Source organism: Coregonus clupeaformis, chromosome 16 (assembly GCF_020615455.1).
Source record: "Coregonus clupeaformis isolate EN_2021a chromosome 16, ASM2061545v1, whole genome shotgun sequence".
In the NCBI taxonomy this organism is placed as follows: Eukaryota; Metazoa; Chordata; class Actinopteri; order Salmoniformes; family Salmonidae; genus Coregonus; species Coregonus clupeaformis.
The window spans coordinates 58,410,670-58,418,181 of NC_059207.1; positions in this window are offsets into that span (position 1 = coordinate 58,410,670).

Sequence of the window (7,512 nt, forward strand, 5' to 3'; positions counted from 1 at the left end):
TTGGATGTTCTTTTTATCATTTATAACATACACACATTTTCCTAACTCCGAATAGGAAGTAAAACATTTTTTGAAGCACTACAGAAGTCCTAAAAGTGTCTTCTTGGATATGCATACAAACGTAAACTAGCTTACGGCACATGCCTCTACTCTCAAGTGAAGCATTAAAAGGGTATTTTGAGACAAATAAGTCACTCTAAATTTCTGTTACTTAATTTGCCTGCACACGGCCGGTACAGTGAAACTGTGAATGGCTCATTTTGAGTAAAATGTTGAAATATGTTTTTTTCTCATTCGCATTTTACTATGGCTAGTTTTGATCCTTAAAACAAAGACAAACACGCACAATGACTATAAGACTTCTAAGACATACATTTATTTTCTTCTTGATATTGACATTGGGTAAAGATCCTGGTTCGAATCCAGGCTCTGTCGTAGCCGGCCGCGACCGGGAGACCCATGGGGTGGCGCACAATTGGCCCAGCATCGTCCAGGGTAGGGGAGGGAATGGCCGGCAGGGATGTAGCTCAGTTGGTAGAGCATGGCGTTTGCAACGCCAGGGTTGTGGGTTCGTTTCCCACGAGGGGCCAGTATGAAAAAATAAAAAAATTATGTATGCACTCACTAACTGTAAGTCGCTCTGGATAAGAGCGTCTGCTAAATGACTAAAATGTAAATGTAAAATGTAAACAGCATACTCTGTGCCAGAGTCATATATATAGCACCAGAGCAATATGGTACATTTCTATAGCTGTATATACTGTACTAACCAGTAGCAGTGTAACCACAAGAACAATCAGTTAGGTAACATGGTGCATGTACTGTATGTACTGTATGTACTGTATGTACTGTATGTACTGTATGTACTGTATGTAGTAGCTCAGAAGGAAATCACAACTATCTATGATGTGCTGTCATCTTTCTAGACAAGTGTTTCGGGAAAATAGCTCCCTCTGCTGGAGCTGCTAAAGAGGTTTCCAGCATTTGGAACATCAAGGTGTAGGGTGAAGTTGCACCTAGATGCTGATCTTGGATCAGTTTTGCATTTCCCACACTAATTGTCAAGGTTAGTATTGGGGGAGGGGAAGCTGATCCTAGATCTGTACCTACGGAAAACTTCACCCTCGAGCACATTTGGACATCAGCAAAGTGAACATGTTTCGGCGCCATTTAATATCAATTGATATCAACACATTTCAACTTAACATGAAAATATCATTCAACCTCATCTTTCAATAAGACCTCAAGAAGCTATTCAGTTATTAATCTTCTGACTGACTTCGAACAGATGGAAGACTGGTATAGGTGCTGGACCAGTACTGTACATAATGAGTCCTCAGGTTGTGTTTGACAGATGACTTGTTGATTTTGTTATTGATGACAAGGTAGGGGTGTTCTGCGCTGCTGAACACTTTCCGGTGGTGGGGACCTTACTCACTCCCTGGTTGGGGTCACTGTGGCAGAAAAGGGCAAGCAACTCATTCAAGAGAAGAGATTTATAACTCCAAGCGAAAAGTAATAATAGGAGAAAATATATAGTCTACACTGAGTATACCAAACATTAGGAACAACTTCCTAATATTGAGTTGCACCCCCCCTTTTGCACTCAGAACAGCCTCAATTCGTCGGGGCGTGGACTCTACAAGGTGTCGAAAGCGTTCAACAGGGACGCTGGCCCATGTTGACTCCAATGCTTCCCACAGTTGTGTCAAGTTGCCTGGTTGTCCTTTGGGTGGTGGACCATTCTTGAAACACGGGAAACTGTTGAGTGTGAAAAACCCAGCAGCATTGCAGTTCTTGACATAAACCAGTGCGCCTGGCACTTACTACCATACCCCGTTCGAAGGCACTTACATATTTTGTCTTGCCCATTCACCCTCTGAATGGCACACATACACAATCCATGTCTCAATTGTCTTAAGGCTTAAAAATCCTTTAACCTGTCTCCTCCCTTTCATCTACACTGACTGAAGTGGATTTAACAAGTGACATCAATAAGGGATCATAGCTTTCACCTGGATTCACCTGGTCAGTCCATGTCATGGAAAGAGCAGGTGTTCTTAATGTTTTGTATACTTAGTGTATATTTGGCCCGGCATCACTACTCATTGGTGTGGTTTCCTGGACACAGATTAAGCCTAGTCCTGGACTAAAAGGCACGTTGCTTCGTGCCTAAGAACAGCCCTTAGCCATGGTATATTGGCCATATACCACACCCCCTCGGGCCTTATTGCTTAATTATAGCACAGCATTGTTGAATACTCGTTTCTGATTGGCTAGAAGGGCATTCTAGAATGGACATTAAAACCACATAACGGGACAGTTGGAAAAGATATCGGGACACCTTGCAATCATGACATAATATGCGCCTACACATGCAGACCGTACTTGCTACAAAGTTACAGAAAGCTAAACCAACAACTACACAAACTGAAATAGATTACATTGTAAACGCAGGTCCAACGAGGAAAAAATGTAGCTAGCTAGCATTGTTTTTGAAAATATTTTTTTTTGGAGCATCTGATGACCTAACGTGGCGAGTGATGAACATTATTTTCTCCTGTCACCTCCGGTGCTAAAGCTGTCAAACCCTCCCATGTTTCAAGTTTGAGCAGTTGTTTTCAGCAACTCATATTTGTTAAATCGGTTGTCATATTGGCAGGTTTGCTAGCAACAAACTATTTAGTGAGCTTCTAGCCTAGTGTATGATATGCAATGCGATCTCCTCGTAATTAAGTCAGTGTTGACGAGTATCCTGACGAGAAGGCAAACTTTTCTAGCTATGCCAAGTAAAATCGGGCATTATCAGCTCATTGTTATGGATGTATCCAAATGAATGTCAATAGAAAACAGATTAAACAAACGCAAATGCAGCTACTTGCTGTTATTCTGGCTGCAGAGGTCATGACTGTGTTAGCCGTAGCTAGCTGGCTAGCTAGCAAGCAAGGGATAAGAACGTTGCCAGCGAGCATGGCAAAGGAACATAAAGAACGAACGACTAGGTCGCGTCCATAAATATCGTCTCTAGCAATGTGGTATACCATGGCATTGTTGAATACTTGTTTCTGATTAGTTTGAAGGGCATTCTAGAGCGTGCATTATTTCCCTATATCGCACGGTATATTTGCACGGTAGAATTCAATGGCTATAGTACATTTGTACATGTTTTGTTTGAGCTGCTTTTGAAAGCAAAAGTCGAATTGAAAACAGTATTGGTATTGTTGTATTCGATTTTCATAATTGCAAGCTAGGACTGATGGTTTGGTTAGCTAAACTAGCAAGTATGTTTGTTTTGTTACCATGGCAACTACTGTAGCTATCAAGTTAACTTGCTAGCTACTTCAGTGGATGTTGAACACATTTTTAGTGGCAAATGTGTTAAATGATAGCCATTGTATAAAAGGGAGAATCAACTCAAGGCTCTATGCGTTCTCTAGAAAATAATGCAACTCAGTGGAAGGTCAGTTCAGAACACACCTTCCACGTTGTTCATTATTTTCCATAGAACACATAGCCCCTCGTTGTATATTCCTTACTCCTGTACTGTAAACAGATGGATATTTCAGTCCTCAATCCCATAGCTGACCTTTGCCCATCTCCCCGAGTGCCAGCCTCCCAGCCATTGTAAGAGTGATCGGTTCAGTGATTTTCAGGCAGGTCATCACATACTCATCAGTAGCACAGACAACTTTCTCAGCTATCTCTGGTCATAAAATATGCGTAATAGAGTAAATATAGTATTCATCTAGCTAAATATGGTATGCATCTAGCTAATCGTGGGAGACTGAAAGATAACAGCGCCTGTGATTTAGGTTTTATTCTGTCATACAGGACGACATTTTCGTAGTGCAAAAGAATTGTGCAAGGTGCAAATACATCATAAACCTCATTATAATCTCAGTGTGATTTAATTTGAAACTTTTCTTCAACAACGTACGTTATAAGGAGGCAAATATTTAACTCGAGTTTAGTAAACTAAGAAATACATAAATAGTATGTTTATGTATATTATAACACACAATCCCAGCAGACATGACCCCATTGTGAGTATTTGGTGTGGGTGTTTGGTGGGCACGGCTAGCACACACCACCCCACGCCCACACCAATCCCACATCAGCCCAAAATGGGTTAGCCTACACCAGCCCAACACATGCTAGCCCACACCAGCCCAAAATGGACCAGCCCACACCAGCCCAACATGGGCTAGCCTACACCAAGCCCACACCAGCCCAACATGGGCTAGCCTACACCAAGCCAACACCAGCCCAACACGGGCTAGCCTACAACAGCCCAACATAGGCTAGCCCACACCAAGCCCAGTACAGGCTAGCCCACACCAAGCCCAGCACAGGCGAGCCCACACCAAGCCCAGTACAGGCTAGCCCACACCAAGCCCAGTACAGGCTAGCCCACACCAAGCCCAGCACAGGCTAGCCCACACCAAGCCCAGCACAGGCTAGCCCACACCAAGCCCAGCACTGGCTAGCCCACATCAAGCCCAGAACAGGCTAGCCCACACCAAGCCCAGTACAGGCGAGCCCACACCAAGCCCAGAACAGGGTAGCCCATACCAAGCCCAGCACTGGCTAGCCCACATCAAGCCCAGCTAGAAGCGGGGGCTCATTCGAATATTTGGGGGTTTGCACACAGTTCTTTTTGTGCAACTGTTACTGAGAGTGTCGTTCCAGTTTGAGGGTTCTGTTGTGTGATGCCCAATTTTTTGGGATATTTTACACCGCCAATGATAAAGTATTTTAAAATACCTCAATAAGTGCATGTGACTTAATAAGCTTAACAGTTTCTCTCAGGGCCGGCTCTACGGGGTGGCAAAGCCGGGATAAAATGTGTGCCGCCCCCAGTTTTGTTCAACCATAAACATAACAAAAGGCATATGAATTACCATTCCCGGGTTTGGCAATTTAGTGCCGCTGGGCCTGCCAGTAGCGCAGACCGGAACAGAGGCTATATGCCGGTGTGTGCTCATGATCTGAGGAGGGGGAGGTGGGATGTAATAATGTCATATTTAGTAGTTCAAATCCAAAAATGCAATCTGATTGGTCATCCTAGCCATGCAATGTCAAAGTCGGTACCTTCATTACCATGTTTAGGAAGTTCACTTTTGGAGACAGCTACAGCTAGCTTCGTAAAGTTTTGGTAGTGGCACACTGAATAATTATAGCTGGTTGGCTAAGCTTTGATCAGCATGGATATCTGAAAATGTCAGGGCACTGCCAAGAGCAAAACAACTGAGAACCACCATGTCGAGACCGATGCCGAGCAGCCTGCTAGCCCCATACCGAGGTTGAGGAGCCTAGCAGCAAATGCAATACCCGCCCATCCCCCACTCCGTGTGTAGCCTACTAAAAGAATGTTCACTCTGTTATCATTAATTTGCATTACACACAGTTGTTGGCTACTGTAAAAGTGATGTCAATACTATAAAAACGACACAGCCTACTTTTTCACCCTCTCCCTGCTCTCTTTCTATAGTATGTGCTTGTTGCTCTCTGAATGGACATTTATTCTTATTTGCAGCATATTCAAATTGCCTACTATCATGTAGGAAGAATTTCACATCAGCTATGAATATAGAATATGCATTTAGTGTCATTTAGTTTGCTTTTCTGAAACTCTCCCACAGAAAATATTACGTACCTGGAGAACTGGCGGCTTGGCTTACTGTAGGTTACGCTCATTGCGTAGTGTCACAAATTAAAAACACATAGACCAAACTGGTCACTTTCCTCTCCGAGTCAATACAGTGGGGAAAAAAATTATTTAGTCAGCCACCAATTGTGCAAGTTCTCCCACTTAAAAAGATGAGAGAGGCCTGTAATTTTCATCATAGGTACACGTCAACTATGACAGACAAAATGAGAAAAAAAATCCAGAAAATCACATTGTAGGATTTTTAATGAATTTATTTGCAAATTATGGTGGAAAATAAGTATTTGGTCAATAACAAAAGTTTCTCAATACTTTGTTATATACCCTTTGTTGGCAATGACACAGGTCAAACGTTTTCTGTAAGTCTTCACAAGGTTTTCACACACATTTTGGCCCATTCCTCCATGCAGATCTCCTCTAGAGCAGTGATGTTTTGGGGCTGTCGCTGGGCAACACGGACTTTCAACTCCCTCCAAAGATTTTCTATGGGGTTGAGATCTGGAGACTGGCTAGGCCACTCCAGGACCTTGAAATGCTTCTTATGAAGCCACTCCTTCGTTGCCCGGGCGGTGTGTTTGGGATCATTGTCATGCTGAAAGACCCAGCCACGTTTCATCTTCAATGCCCTTGCTGATGGAAGGAGGTTTTCACTCAAAATCTCACGATACATGGCCCCATTCATTCTTTCCTTTACACGGATCAGTCGTCCTGGTCCCTTTGCAGAAAAACAGCCCCAAAGCATGATGTTTCCACCCCCATGCTTCACAGTAGGTATGGTGTTCTTTGGATGCAACTCAGCATTCTTTGTCCTCCAAACACGACGAGTTGAGTTTTGACCAAAAAGTTCTATTTTGGTTTCATCTGACCATATGCCATTCTCCCAATCCTCTTCTGGATCATCCAAATGCACTCTAGCAAACTTCAGACGGGCCTGGACATGTACTGGCTTAAGCAGGGGGACACGTCTGGCACTGCAGGATTTGAGTCCCTGGTGGCGTAGTGTGTTACTGATGGTAGGCTTTGTTACTTTGGTCCCAGCTCTCTGCAGGTCATTCACTAGGTCCCCCCGTGTGGTTCTGGGATTTTTGCTCACCGTTCTTGTGATCATTTTGACCCCACGGGGTGAGATCTTGCGTGGAGCCCCAGATCGAGGGAGATTATCAGTGGTCTTGTATGTCTTCCATTTCCTAATAATTGCTCCCACAGTTGATTTCTTCAAACCAAGCTGCTTACCTATTGCAGATTCAGTCTTCCCAGCCTGGTGCAGGTCTACAATTTTGTTTCTGGTGTCCTTTGACAGCTCTTTGGTCTTGGCCATAGTGGAGTTTGGAGTGTGACTGTTTGATGTTGTGGACAGGTGTCTTTTATACTGATAACAAGTTCAAACACATGCCATTAATACAGGTAACGAGTGGAGGACAGAGGAGCCTCTTAAAGAAGAAGTTACAGGTCTGTGAGAGCCAGAAATCTTGCTTGTTTGTAGGTGACCAAATACTTATTTTCCACCATAATTTGCAAATAAATTCATTAAAAATCCTACAATGTGATTTTCTGGAGAAAAAAATTCTCAATTTGTCTGTCATAGTTGACGTGTACCTATGATGAAAATTACAGGCCTCTCTCATCTTTTTAAGTGGGAGAACTTGCACAATTGGTGGCTGACTAAATACTTTTTTTCCCCACTGTATGTGCAACAATTGTGTACCAACAACAGATCGTAGATTAAGGATTTAATGGCAGGTGTATAAGAAAATAAGAAAATTGAAAAGAGCAAAAACGGTTGGACCATCTTAGCCATAGGGCCCCTCCCTATGGCTAAGATGGTCCAACAGTTTTTGCTCTTT